Below are 15,339 nucleotides of genomic sequence, written 5' to 3'. Positions count from 1 at the left end.
GGATGGACAATGACAGGATGGACAGGTGCGGGTTAGAATGGACAATGACAGGATGGACAATGACATAACATGATGGACAATGACAGAATGGACAGAATAGACAATGACAGGATGGACAGTGACAGGATAGACAATGAAAGGATGGACAATGAATTGATGGACAGTGACAGAATGGACTAAAACATGATGTACAATGACAGGATGGGCAATGACATGGTGGACAATGACATGATAGACAGTGACAGGATGGACAATGAAAGGATGAACAATGACATAACATGATGGACAATGACAGGATGGGAAATTTTAGCGAGAATTGGCATTTAATTAAAAAAATGTCGTAAAGATTTTGAAAAAGTCATAATTGCTTTGTTCTGTTTCTAAGATATGTTCGCATTTTTCATAATTATTTTAATCTGTCATTTGATTAATTTATTTTATGTTATTATGGAGACACTATAAGAAATATAAGGCGAAACATTCAGCAAGTGTCTTCAGTCCCTTAAAAATAAAACAATATGAAGGCCAAAGTAGACTTTTTTTTAAAGGGGTGGTTATTCCAAGATGACAGGGAGGACTGAGAATTCTTGTACATGTATAGCTTGATATTATGAAAATAGCTCAGTAAAAGTTTGTATATTTTTAATAATGTGTAAATCATCTGTATTGAAAATATATATTGTGACGCAATGTCCGTATGAACTTTATACAACTGTACTGTGGACACAAAAGACACATTATATTTATACTGACTGACATTTTTTCACTTCATACAAAGTATAATACTTTCTATTATTTCATCAAAGAACAATTTCCTGAGTAAATGCATGTTTGGCACCTTTAAAGAATGAACTCGAATGACATTAAACGGCACCCTCCATAGAATACTCAAATCTTGTTCTTTAATTAGGAAACAAAACAAGAAATCTGAAATCCCCCTGTGGAATAGATCAAAGAACGCGCTGCAGTGGACAGCCAGATCGAGTCTACGTCTTTAAATCCGCTGATTAAAGCCCCTGTGGGTGTCCTCTTATCACATTCAGATTATCTTAATTACACTAATCACTGCTAATCACACAGCAGTAAACACATTTATAATAATTTCCCCTGAATATTTCTTAAATATTTACTCGGGGTGTTTTTGCATGATGTGAAATAAGAGCATTAGCATAAATAGAAAAATTAGAATGAGATGGCTATTTTCCACTTGTTTTTAAATATCCATTATACAGTATATGCAGACAATAAACACAAATATATATATTCATAGATAAATACACTGCCTGGCCAAAAAAAAAAGTCTCCAGCTGGATTTAAGTAAGTAAATGATGTGGGGTTGATGCTGCAGTTGGTCAGGTCTAGGTTCAGCAACAGTATGTGCTGAAAGAATGAGGTCAGCTGACTCTACCTGAATATACTGAATATAGACCAGGTTATTCCATCAATGGATTTTTTCTTCCCTGATAACACGGGTATATTCCAAGATGATAATGCCAGTATTCATGGGGCTGGAATTGTGAAAGAGTGATTCAGGGAGCATGAGATCATCATTTTCACACATGAATTTTTCATCACAGAGTCCAGAACTTAACCTCATTGAGAATCTTTGGGATGAGCTGGAGAAGACTTTGTGCAGCGTTCAGACTCTACCATCATCAATGCTGATAGGTAGATAAGATAAGATAAGATAAGATAAGATAAGATAAGATAAGATAAGATACACATAAATACAATAAAATAAAAAATAAAATTAAAAGTATAAAAGTACAGTCTTTAGTGTATGTGTGTAATGGAGAATGGAGGTAGTGCAGTTGAACACAATAGACAGTGTGTGCCACAATCAATGCTGAAGACAGTCTAATGAAATAATAGTGTGTGATACTTTTATTTTTGGCAATGTGTGGCGGTATATCTGGAGCGCAGGCGCTATAAGAAATATTTATGGCAAACCAAGACACAAGCTAACCATTTTAGCAATGTTGAGTATTGAGTTCCTGATATTGATTGTTTAAGAATTCTCTGTTTGAAACAAAGTTTTCATTTCATCTTAATAATTTACTATTTATAATTCTCCCATTTATGTTATCCTATCCAATGTTATCCTAAGAATTCTCTGACATTTGTTTGTGTGAATTTTAATTAAGTTTAAATAAAAAGCCAATGTTAGAATTGTTCTGTTATTGTTCAATGTCTCTGTAAAATGTCTCAATTTTAACATCTAAAACATGTTATATCTTCTACTGTGAATAAAATATGTGATCATAAGTGTGGCCATTCAGTTTAGTTTTTTCTTTACATTTTACACAATAGAATCCCTTTGAAACTGAGAAGAACTTCGAAACTGAGGCTGTATAAAATGTAGCTTGTGTAGTCTTTCCTAGAGGGCATTGGGTCATTGGTGTTCCATACCCAGGTGAGTGTTTGTGGGAGGTGAAGTGGTTGCATCCTCAGTCTCTGCACAGAACTTAATAAAAGCAGTGGTATTGAAACTCCCAGTAACATTTAAGCAGCAACATCCATTGACCTGTTGATAAGGTTGTGAGATTTCAAATCCAAATTGGTTTGGTTTAAAACAGGCAGCCACTAAAAAGGGTTTAGACTGTGACTGCAGACAGTAGAAAATAAATAAATAAATTTAATATTGATTTCAGTTTTGAATAGCTGGCAACCTGAGGGCAGATAGGAATGTACAGCAGTGAAACTGTGATTCTTTGCTATACAAGGTTGTAGCAAAAAAGGGGGGTAAAATGAGCTTATAGGCAGAGTTGAACACAAACAGTGGCAGAAAAATAAACTGTCGATGGGGACAAAAGTTGAGTCTGTGATAAATCACAGTATTGATTTACACATTATTCGTAACTTTATATGCATTATGTATTGTATGTAAAATCCACCAGAAGCATGATGGGAAAAAAATATAATAAAATAATCTAGTTGCAGTCTTGCAGTTAGTGATCCCCAGTCTTTGCAAAATCTTAGCCTGTGAGTATTCTGTGAGTAAAAATCTGTGACGAGTCTTTAGCTGTGAGAGGGTGTCAGACTTCAGTCTGTTAAAAGTCTTTTCAGAGTCTTTTTAAAGTCGTGTAGTGTATGGACAGCTTAACCCGATTGGCTACTAGCTTCTCTTTGGACCTATCACATACAAGGTGGTCTGAGGTCCTCAAGCTTCTGCTCTCATAAACTGCAGGAACGGCTGACCTTCCAGCGCAGGTAAATTACATATATGCAAGTGATTCCCCATATTCCCCATATTTATACCCTATTTTATACCTATATTTTTCAAGCGCGACTTTTGGTGATTTTAATTCTCTACATGTTTAATACAAACACACATTTAATAAATTATATTTTTTTTGTTTAGGGCCACTGAAGCATTACAATTTTTCTGTGACTTTTTTCTTGTCTGATGCTGGACCATAATAGACCTGCTGCATGTTGAGCTTTGACACACCCACTGTACTGTTCTTAAAGCCAACAGCCAGCTAAACTCATCTCTCCAACCAATCCCCCAAGGAAGAGGCAGGTCTTGTAGTTAGCAAGATTTATTAAAAAGAAGGTAAAACGGAAACAAATACAAATACAAATACAACAGGTAAGTATAAATAATTTCTAAACAGCAGATAAGTATCAAATAATAAGGTAAGTATTACAAATATCTACACAGATAGGTAGGCCAGATAGGTAACTAAATGCTACACTTAGCTTAGATTCAGTGTTAATCAGGTCTATGGTAATTTAGGCAAAAGGAACTTCTAACATTATCTCACTCATGCATCATTTCTAGTACAATAAATGCTTTACAGTTTCCACATGAATTCTCTTATTTTCTTATGAAATGTTCGACCAAACTATATATTTACACAATAACCTCTTCCTTTTACAGGTCAATCAACATAAATGTACTTACTAGCAATGCCACACCAAAAGAGAAAGAGAAAGTTTCAGAAGAGCTGAGCTGACGTGTCCTTCACCTTGAACAACTGAAAAAATGGCTGCGCCCAGGAACAGGAAGTGACATCATACCACAATCTGAGAAACTGCTGTGTCAAAATAGAAGCCCCTTTTTCAAAATATATATTCCCCGTGGCATCACACCCACAATGACAAACACAGGGTGACACGAGCGACATCATTCTAGTGTGAACGCAGGGTAAAAGTGTGACACAATTTGGTGAAATTACTATAAAACTACAACACTACAATCACCTACAAGGTGATGACAGAACAGCTCCTTCCTACCTGCATTCACTCCTGAAGGCTTACGCTACCTCCCGGCCGCTGCGCTCCTCCAATGAACGTCGCCTCGCTTTGCCAAACAAACATTCACACAAAGCAATCCAGACTGTTCTCATACAGAGTTCCCCAATGGTGGAACAAACTACCTTCCACTACCAGATCAGGAGAATCTCTCACTATCTTTAAGAGACTTCTGAAGACAGAGCTCTTCAAAGAGCACTTACTCTCCAAACACCTCTAACACACTAACTACTTCTAACCTCATTTCCTTCTTCCCCTCCTTCACTTTTCTATCCCCTTACTTTCCTTCGACCTCCTTTAAGCCATATCTAAACAATGTTTTACCTTTAACTTTTAACTATTAACTATTACTTTTGTACTTGACTATTGTAAGTCGCTTTGGACAAAAGCGTCTGCCAAATGTAATGTAATGTAATGTAAACATGCTCACACATGTCAAGAATACTCAAACCCTGAAAGAATGAATAAAGAAAGAATATAAAGCATATAAAATCCACCTGAGAAATGAAATCACATACAGTTCTGGCTTTTTGGATTTATACTGCATTTTAATCAATGTGAACCTATGACCCTGAACACTAATGCTGAAGTCTGAACCCATGAACCTGATTCCAGGTTCCTCTGAATGAACTCATCTGAGCCGATCGCACTTGAATCAGGAGGACAACAAAACGTCCCCGGTTCCGTCCGCGGTAACGGCGTGTCTCCAAATTGATCGATAGCCAGGATGCTTATCAGGCCCAGGGTGTGTTACACACACATAATTGCAATTGATCCTTTTCTCTATCGCATTAATTGTGAATCCACCTCCAATCACCTGCTTGTTTGGGCAAACAACCCACAAGCCAAAACTCCGACTTCATTTGTCATTGCGCGTCCTAAAGGTTTTCAATAAGGCAGTAGCTAGTCTTTAATGCTCCTGCTGTACCTGGTTGGGATGACCACTAATTTAGTTGAAAGGTCACATAAAAGGTCAAGGTTGGTATGAAAGGCAGTGCTATTGAGGCAGCACGTTATTAAGCGAGCACAAGGGAGGAAAAGCAGGAGTATTCATCATTCTCAGTTTCAAAAATTGTGCATGGATTTCATCTCACATATTTTTACATAAAAAAACATAATGTTGGGTTCTGTACATTCTGCAAGCCCCCCCTCCTCTGTTGTTAACCCCCAGTGTTTTTCAATACAGTTACAGCGTTTTATAGGGGATATTTCATGATATTTAAAGGGGTGTGGCAATGTGGTGATTGATACGGGTGGAGGGGGTCTCAGACATGTGGGCGGGGTTTGGGCAACCTCCCTTCTCCCACCTCTGCTGCTCCTGTTCTGGCTTCACTTCCATTTCCTCCATCTTTTGGCTTCAAAACACCATAATGAGAGTGAATGGCGACATCCTGTCCATACTTATATACAGTCCGTCTATGGTCTAATTACATAATTTGCAGTTTTTTAGTACTTTTTTCTTTTTTAGTGAGAGAAAAAACTGTTTTGGGCTTCAACAAGTGAGGTAAAATACAGTTTAGTGTCTGAGGTGGATATGTGAAGGACCGGGCATACCTGTCAAGTCTCCCGTTTTGGCCGGGAAACTACTGTAAATGACCGAAATTAACTGAACTAATCAGGGGTGGAGTGATCAAAAGAAAGAAATATTAATTAAAAATGATTAATTGTGTAGGCCCCTTAGGACTAATTTTTACTGATGGAACATATCTGGTCCATATCCTTTAAGTAAAAGCTCATGATACTATTTTTAGGTCACCAACAGTCAATTTGCAGAATTTGTGCACCCTTTGTTCAATTTTTAATTTGTTAAATAAAAAAAATATATCATATAAAAGATGTATAATGATATACACTGCTCAAAAAAATAAAGGGAACACTCAAATAACACATCCTAGATCTAAATGAATGAAATATTCTCATTGAATACTTTGTTCTGTACAAATTTGAATGTGCTGACAACAAAATCACACAAAAATCATCAATGGAAATCAAATTTATTAACCAATGGAGGCCTGGATTTGGAGCCACACACAAAATTAAAGTGAAAAAACACACTACAGGCTGATCCAACTTTAATGTAATGTCCTTAAAACAAGTCAAAATGAGGCTCAGTATTGTGTGTGGCCTCCACGTGCCTGTATGACCTCCCTACAACGCCTGGGCATGCTCCTGATGAGGTGGCGGATGGTCTCCTGAGGGATCTCCTCCCAGACCTGGACTAAAGCATCCGCCAACTCCTGGACAGTCTGTGGTGCAACGTGACGTTGGTGGATGGAGCGAGACATGATGTCCCAGATGTGCTCAATCGGATTCAGGTCTGGGGAACGGGCGGGCCAGTCCATAGCTTCAATGCCTTCATCTTGCAGGAACTGCTGACACACTCCAGCCACATGAGGTCTAGCATTGTCCTGCATTAGGAGGAACCCAGGGCCAACCGCACCAGCATATGGTCTCACAAGGGGTCTGAGGATCTCATCTCGGTACCTAATGGCGGTCAGGCTACCTCTGGTGAGCACATGGAGGGCTGTGCGGCCCTCCAAAGAAATGCCACCCCACACCATTACTGACCCACTGCCAAACCGGTCATGCTGAAGGATGTTGCAGGCAGCAGACCGCTCTCCACGGCATCTCCAGACTCTGTCACGTCTGTCATGTGCTCAGTGTGAACCTGCTTTCATCTGTGAAGAGCACAAGGCGCCAGTGGCGAATTTGCCAATCCTGGTGTTCTCTGGCAAATGCCAAGCGTCCTGCACGGTGTTGGGCTGTGAGCACAACCCCATCTGTGGACGTCGGGCCCTCATACCATCCTCATGGATTCGGTTTCTAACCGTTTGTGCAGACACATGCACATTTGTGGCCTGCTGGAGGTCATTTTGCAGGGCTCTGGCAGTGCTCCTCCTGTTCCTTCTTGCACAAAGGCGGAGGTAGCGGTCCTGCTGCTGGGTTGTTGCCCTCCTACGGCCTCCTCCACGTCTCCTGGTGTACTGGCCTGTCTCCTGGTAGCGCCTCCAGCCTCTGGACACTACGCTGACAGACACAGCAAACCTTCTTGCCACAGCTCGCATTGATGTGCCATCCTGGATGAGCTGCACTACCTGAGCCACTTGTGTGGGTTGTAGAGTCCGTCTCATGCTACCACGAGTGTGAAAGCACCACCAACATTCAAAACTGACCAAAACATCAGCCAGACAGCATAGGTTCTGAGAAGTGGTCTGTGGTCCCCACCTGCAGAACCACTCCTTTATTGAGTGTGTCTTGCTAATTGCCAATAATTTCCACCTGTTGTCTATTCCATTTGCACAACAGCAGGTGAAATTGATTGTCAATCAGTGTTGCTTCCTAAGTGGACAGTTTAATTTCACAGAAGTTTGATTTACTTGGAGTTATATTGTGTTATTTGAGTGTTCCCTTTATTTTTTTGAGCAGTGTATATCATATATCATTATGCCAAAAAAGACATGAAATCTTAACTTTTTTTTTTAAATATCTAAATCTAAATATCTGTTTTTTTATTTTTTGGATAAATGCCTTCTGTGTTTGTTTGCTTGATTCGAAATAAGGAGTCTCAATTAATTCAGCATAATTTTAGTAATTGAGTTTACTGCTACCTTCCTAATACTTTTTTTGTTTGCTTTGTGCTTTTTTTTTTTTTTGTTTGCTCTCTCTCTCTCTCTCTCTCTCTCTCTCTCTCTCTCATTTACACTTTATCCTAGGGTTATTGATATGGAACCCTTACAGTTTACACCAGCATAAACACATCACACTCCTACAGGGCTGGAAGTGTAACAGTAAACCAGTGAGTCAGAGCACGATTCCGGCTAGAGAAGGAGGCTTATGTGGACACGTCCAGCAGCTAACCCCCAGCAGGACTTTTCTGGAGTTAGATTGGATATTGAGGAATGGAGGGAGGGATTGAGGGGAATGCGATGTGGGCAGTAATAATGCGGCTGATTTTTGGTGCTGATGTTATTTATGGGCAGAGCAGGTTGACACCAGCAGCTCACAGAGGAAGAGAGGAAATTGATCCTGGAGAGGATCTGTGGAGCACCGAGAGCCGTTCTCAACGATCTCTCAGCCGGGAAACCTCCCAAAACAGAGGAATTCAGCACGTCTGGAGGTGTGCATGCTGTGCACAAACACAGCCAATGAGCATAGTACTTTAAGAGAGCCTCTTGAAACCTAAAATGTAACATGGATATTTCATACATTTTTTATTTTTATTTTATTATTTTCACTCAATAAATAGTGTTAGTCTGACTGCAAGTACCAACAGTAGTCATGATCTATTTCTTTATAATCTTTACATTGTAAATTGGTGATGGAAGGCATTATATCTATATAGCAACACTGAAAAATATCTACAGTTTATAAACTGCATGGACTATTGATTAAATTGTATTTTAATGCTCTTTGCATACAGCTCTGGAAAAAAAAAAATAAGAGATTACATAAAAATGATAATTTCTTTGATTCTATCAAATTGAAAACCTCTGGAATATAATCAAGAGGAATTTGGATGATTACATGCCATCAAACCAAGCTGAACTGCTTGAATTTTTGCACCAGGAGTGGCTTAAAGTTATCCAAAAGCAGTGTGTAAACTGGTGGAGAAGAATGTGCCAAGATGCATAATACTGTGATTAAAAACAGGGTTATTCCACCATATATTGATTTTTAAACTTTATGAATATGAATTTGATTTCTTTGCATTATTTAGGGTCTGAAAGCTCTGCATCTTTTGTTATTTCAGCCATTTCTCATTTTCTAAAAGTAAATGCTCTAAATAACAATGTTTTTATTTGGAATTTAGGAGTAATGTTAAATGGGCAAACAAAATATGACAATTAAATAATCACTTTCTGAGAATTATAAACTTTGTAGAACATCCTTTCCCAACAAGTCCTAGCCATACCTAGCTAATCATCAATCTTAATATGAATATAGCAGAGAAAATTAACTGTTTAAAAGTTTAAAGCACACGTTTAAAGTTTGGAAGAGAACCTTCATAGTCCTGAGTGTTATTCTTTATTATTGAGGATTTGCCACTTTAATAACAAATTAGACTATTAATGTTCATGCAGAATAATAGCAGAAAAAAAAACAGTCTAAAAGAAATAATAAGTCAAAGGTTTACTTAGAGATCTATTGTGTTGCTAATGTTTCCTCAAATATACTTATTTAAATTATATTCTTCTGAATAGCAGAAAAAAAATAATAATAGTGGGTTTGGAGGGTTTGAACATAATGAATAGTTGTAATGAGAACACATCCAGTGACATGAAAACACAGTTCACAGAACAGATTTCAGCGAAAAATATTTCACTTTTTACTTCAAGTTAACATGTAGCAGAATGCCTAATGCAGCTGCAACAGAATACTGGGAAAAAATAAGCTTTTCACTGACAAGCTATTCACTTGTTTCATTTAAGAACAAAGAGCTTTTTAATTGGCTTCTTAACACTTCAGTTTTCCTGCTGTCCAAGTGCAGTGCACTCTATATCTGTATTGCTGTATTGTATGTATTGGTAAGAATAACAGTTTCATTCCACTTAGGTACATAGGGTACATAGACAGCACTTAGCAGATATGTTCATTTAGTGGCACTTTCTTAAGACAGGGTACAGTATGCATATGCATGAGAAGATTAAATGCAAGATATTATTAATACCGTAAAAAAGAAGCCCACTTTCATAAAAACGACATTGGCAAAAAAAAAAGTACAGCACATTTTTTTAGAATTAAAGGTGTTAAAGCTCCACTAGGTAGGATTGAGATTTTGTGCTCTTGGGCTCCCCCTACAGTTGTAGAGTGTAATAAATGTTTCAGGCGGATTGGTTTCTCTTTCTCGTTTTCTGGCTTTCACAGACATATTCGGTCTCTTTCCAGCTTCTGCCAGAGTGTCTGTATGTTAGTTTGTAAAGAATGAACCAATAGTCCTTGTATAACTGTTAGATCTAAAGGTCGGAAAGCAGGTCGCAGTTCTCGCGAGCGTTGGTCGCGGCCGCCTTGGAAAACTTAGAGTCTGGTTTGAGCTCAGAGGAGCTCCAGCACAGACACGAGAGCACCGCTATTCCTCCTATCACACCTCAATGCAGAGCTGCAGTGAGTTTCAAGCTGTAATTTTACTTCTTTAAAATGATCAAAAATCAAGGAAATCCTACCTAGTGCTGCTTTAAAGAAACCAATGTGAAACATTAAGTTGGGCTCTTATATGATCTTGCAGTATTCTGAGACTGGCAACTGTGATGAACTTATCTGTACAACAGAGGTAACTCTTACTCCTCCTTAGCTAAGGTAGTCCTGATGAGTGCCAGTTTCATCACAATGTTTCTGATGGTCTTTGAGACTGTACTTGAAGATACTTTCAAATTTCTTGAAATGTTTCTGATTGACTGACCTTAATTATTTTAAGTTTTCTTTTTTGATTTTAAGTAGTTGAGTAGTTCTTGCCATAACATGGATTAGAACATTAGTCAAATAGGGCTATTCACTGTATACCAACTCTACCTCTTCACAACTTTACAACTGATGCTCTCATTAACTCTAATTGACGAGTTCAGCACAGCTGTTAACTGAAAGCTGAACATTTCAGGTGACTCTACCTCATATAAAGCTGACTGAGAAAATGCAGCCAAGATGTTCAAAGCTGTCATCTAAGCAAAAGGTGCTACTTTAAAGAATCTAAAATATAAAACACAGTCTGGTTTATTTAACACTTTTTGTTTACTAAATAGTTCCATATTTTTTTTCTTCATAGTTTGAATGACTTTAGCATTAATCTGCAATGTAGCACATTGAATTTAAGGTGTGTCCAAACTTTTGACTGGTACTGTATATACACCGTAAATCTCTACTCTCACAGTTAAACAGGACAAAGACATTGTGAAGACGGATGATGCCCAAGAATGAAAAGACAGCTAGACACTGACAAGTCAGAAAGCTGAATATTACTAAATAAAAAGCACTTTTACAAAAATCCCAACTGGCCCGGCTACCTCCTCGCACTTAAAATGAAGAACAGTGAAGAACAGAGACTCTCATCCATCAGCGGAATTACAGGCAGAGGAGGCTGTGATACAACAGAACCTAAAGAGATTAACATGACCTTTCAGAACATTTATATCCAGTTTAAATACCTCAGAGACATCACAAATTCCTACTAAAGTCCCTCAACAGTCCTGCAATTTACACATACTGTACACTCAGTAGCACACTGACACAGACAGAGCCGGTCCACCCGTTACGCTCAATACACACGCTGTGCAGGGTCCCGCAAATTAATGAGAGCCCTCCATCTCCCCCTTGTGTCAAGTTAGTGAGAGTTGTGTCCTATATCAATCATAAAACAACCATAATATGACTACATTTGGACATGAAATGTGGAAAAAAGTCTCAAGATAAACTGATGTTACAGGAGTCAGGTACATTTCTGATTATTCTTGATTGGGTGATGGGTGATTACACTCCTCCTATACAAATATATAAAAACTTATAGGGTTCTGAACATATTTACTGTATATATTACCACAACATGTGACAGAGGTGAGTTTTTGAAAAGCCCATTCATTCCAGCCATTAAGAAATCCCTCTTAGATACCCCAAATATGGGCATAAACAAAATGAAGGCATGACTGCAAAGGTCTATAGTAATTAGCAATAGCTGCATCAGGATTAAAAGCTGAACAATTAATGTAGAGTTTAGGGGGATACTAAACAGCCCTCCATTGTTTTTCTCTGTCTCAAGCATTCCAAAAATCTCCTTAGACCATGTCAGCAGGTGGCAAGTGGTCCAGCGGGCTAAGCACTACCACTATGATCAGGAGATTGCTGTTTTAAATCCCGGTCATGCAGCTTGCCATCAGCTGCCGGAGCCCTGAGAGTGCACAATTGGCCTCGCTCTCTCTAGGTGGGTAAATGGCACTCTTTCCCCTTAACACTTCTAGGGTGATGTTGCTCGCCATAAGGCGTCTGTGAGCTAATGTATTGGAACTGAATCGCTGCGCTTTCCTCAGAGTGTGCTGTAATGCTACTTGGCAATGTTACATCAGAAGCAGTTTAAAAAAGGCAATGACTGACTTCAGAGTAGGCATGTTCTAGTCTTCACCCTCTTTGTGTAGTGGCATAACTTGTGATGAGAATATACAGTCGAGTAGCAGCTGAATAGGTGGGAAAATTGGCCTAGCTCATTTAGAAGTAAAAATTTGAAATAAAATGATAGAAAAAGTCAACCATGTTAGCTTTCAGAGTGGCAAAGTAAACTGGTGAAGAATCATTGGCAAATAGTGGGCAGGTACGATCTGTGGAGACCACATCTATTCAACTGTGTATACTTGTTTAGCAAACTGGACTATTATTGCATTACTTAGTGGTACTTGGAGGTTTTAGTTGGATCATGAGGGATACGTCGTCCAGGTGGTGCAACGTTCAAACCACCAGTGACGGAGAATCCAAAATCCAAATGTAGGCCTACATTTTTTAGAAAAAAAAAAAAAAATAGTAGCAGCTACTGGTAGAAATGGCAAAAACAATATTGAACAGTTTGACTCTTCTGAAACCCTTGTGTTTAAATCAGAGGTTTCAAAAGAGATTGAAATCCAGTGTGTCATCACACACTGGACTCAGTTTTCTCCAATAAGAATCATTGTCATCCCTGCTGCTTCAGCACACCATGGAACTGCACACACACACATTTCCGTCTGCTATATAAATTGGTACAGCTCTGAAACAGCAGGTGGTTTTGGTCCAGATCAACTGAACCATAGTCAATTTCAGGACGTTAAAGCAGAATGTCTTCTCCTATTATACAATACAACATAACTGTCAGAAAAAGTCAGAACAGCCTCATTAAACATGTTTCTTAGTCTTTTTATATATAAATACATATACATTTGTGATTGGTTCTGTTGATTAGGTGGATGCAAATACATTCTTTCCTAAACTGCATTCTTGTAACGTTAACCCAAGTTTGGTCAATCTGGCAACCCAGCACGGAGCCCAGTGTGAATGAACCCAGTATAGATTGCTTTGACCCAGTGTGCTTGCTGGGTCAGTTCAGCCTAGCTTGTGTCTTGTTATATTATGATATATATATATTATGATATATATATATATATCATTCAGATTTTTTACTTTACTTTGGACTTTTACTCAAGTCATTTTGAGCATTAAGAACATTTTGTTTCTTAACAGGTTGTTGGCTTAAACTACCAAAAGCCCAACTACCTAACATGATTATCCAACAACAGAGAGTACTAATTGGTGGTTTAACCACTTGGTTGTTATTAGTCAAGTTGTTAAAACTGCTAAAGCTCTACGACACAGAAATTTTAGCAACCTGGTAGCTAAAACTAACAAAGACCCACCTGATATCATAGAAATAATCCAATAACAGTCACTAACCAAATGAGAAATTGTCCTTTAAACTACCCAGAACTTTATTTGTCACCAATACTTCCACACCACTTAACACTTTCTTACTAACCCAGTCAGCAAAACTACCAAAAACCTTCACATTACAATTAAAGGGTACCACTTTAAAATAAGACTACCTTTATAAAGGGTTTATAAATGGTTTACAATTAGTTTATTAATGGTTTACGTAGGTCTACGTACATTTCTACGTATGTGTTATAACTGATTATTAATGATTTTTAAGGCATTTACAACCTAGTTACTAACCATTAATAAACTAAACAATTTATAAACCCTTTATAAAGGTAGTCTTATTTTAAAGTGGTACCCAATTAAAGTAACCCAACACAAGACACTACACAAGTGATAAAATGACCCCCCAAACTACCCAACTGTTCATTTATTACCAACGTTTTGGCTTTAACCAAAAAGACCAACCTAATATTATGGAAATAACAAAAAACAAATGGCAAAATAACCATCAAACACTGTACACTTTAATTGTTGCCAACTCTTTGGCTAAAACACTTGTATTTATTCTATTTATTGTCTGCTGTCTACTGTTCTTTTTGTCCGTAAACCTTGTCTGTCTGATGTATATCTTTGCACCAGAACTCTAAAATATCAGAATTTCATTTTATTGTACAACCCAGTAACAGTATAATGACAAAGTTTAATTAAATTGAATAGAAAATTACCAAAGACATCCCCAATATTGTAGAAATAACCCAACAACAGACACCAACCATAGGAAAATAACCGCCAGACCGGTGATGATATAGTTACTTTGATTACATACATACATAACAATTTTGCCAAAACTCAATTTACTGGCAGCTTCGCTCCACCTTTGAGACTTTTTCTGTAAGTGTGCCGCTGTGACTCCAAACGCTACAATAAGGACAAAAATGACAAAATAGTAACACACAGTGAGTTGGATAAGTAACATTAACACCTTAACAGTGCAGAATTTTTTCAGTCAATTTTCTGCCTTTTATTACACACCTATATCTTGAAGACTTATATTCAAGCATTACATAAAAAGGTTTTATGTTTGATAATAAACATTACTACAAATTCTAATTGTAATTGCAATAAAAAATAATTTTAAAAGATTGAAGTAAATCTGCAACTTTTAACTTTGCTAAACATCATTTTATTATTATTATTTTTTATTTAAAAAAACTTTCATTTAAATACCAGAAATGTAAATGTATTATTAACCCAGTATTAACACAGCAAAAACTAACAAAGTCCTATTTTGTACAAGGGCAATTTTACTACAAAACTACCCAACCCAATGGCTAAAATTGACAAATACCTACCCAACATGATGGGAGTAACTTTAATGAAGTGGCTAAATGACCGCAAAACGGCCCGGCACTTTATCTGTTGCCAACTCAATGTTTTTTAAAGAGAAGACCTCACAACTCTGCACATACTGTAGTTCCTCCAGACAATCATAACCCTTTTTACTCACACACTATATTAAAGTAGCCCAAACTCAAATGTATGCAGACACAAGGTCCCTACTGTGCTTCTGAATGCTGCATTGAGATGTGATATTCAGCACTTGCCCTTTCTTGCTGCTAAGAGTGATGTTTGGGGCCTGTAGCAACAGTTCCTCATCAGTCACGCAGAAGAGTGCAGCAGACGCAGCGTGCTCCCACA

This window comes from Astyanax mexicanus, chromosome 1, assembly GCF_023375975.1.
Source record: "Astyanax mexicanus isolate ESR-SI-001 chromosome 1, AstMex3_surface, whole genome shotgun sequence".
NCBI lineage: Eukaryota > Metazoa > Chordata > Actinopteri > Characiformes > Acestrorhamphidae > Astyanax > Astyanax mexicanus.
The sequence above is the reverse complement of the archived record's forward strand: the minus strand, read 5'-3'. Positions refer to the sequence as shown.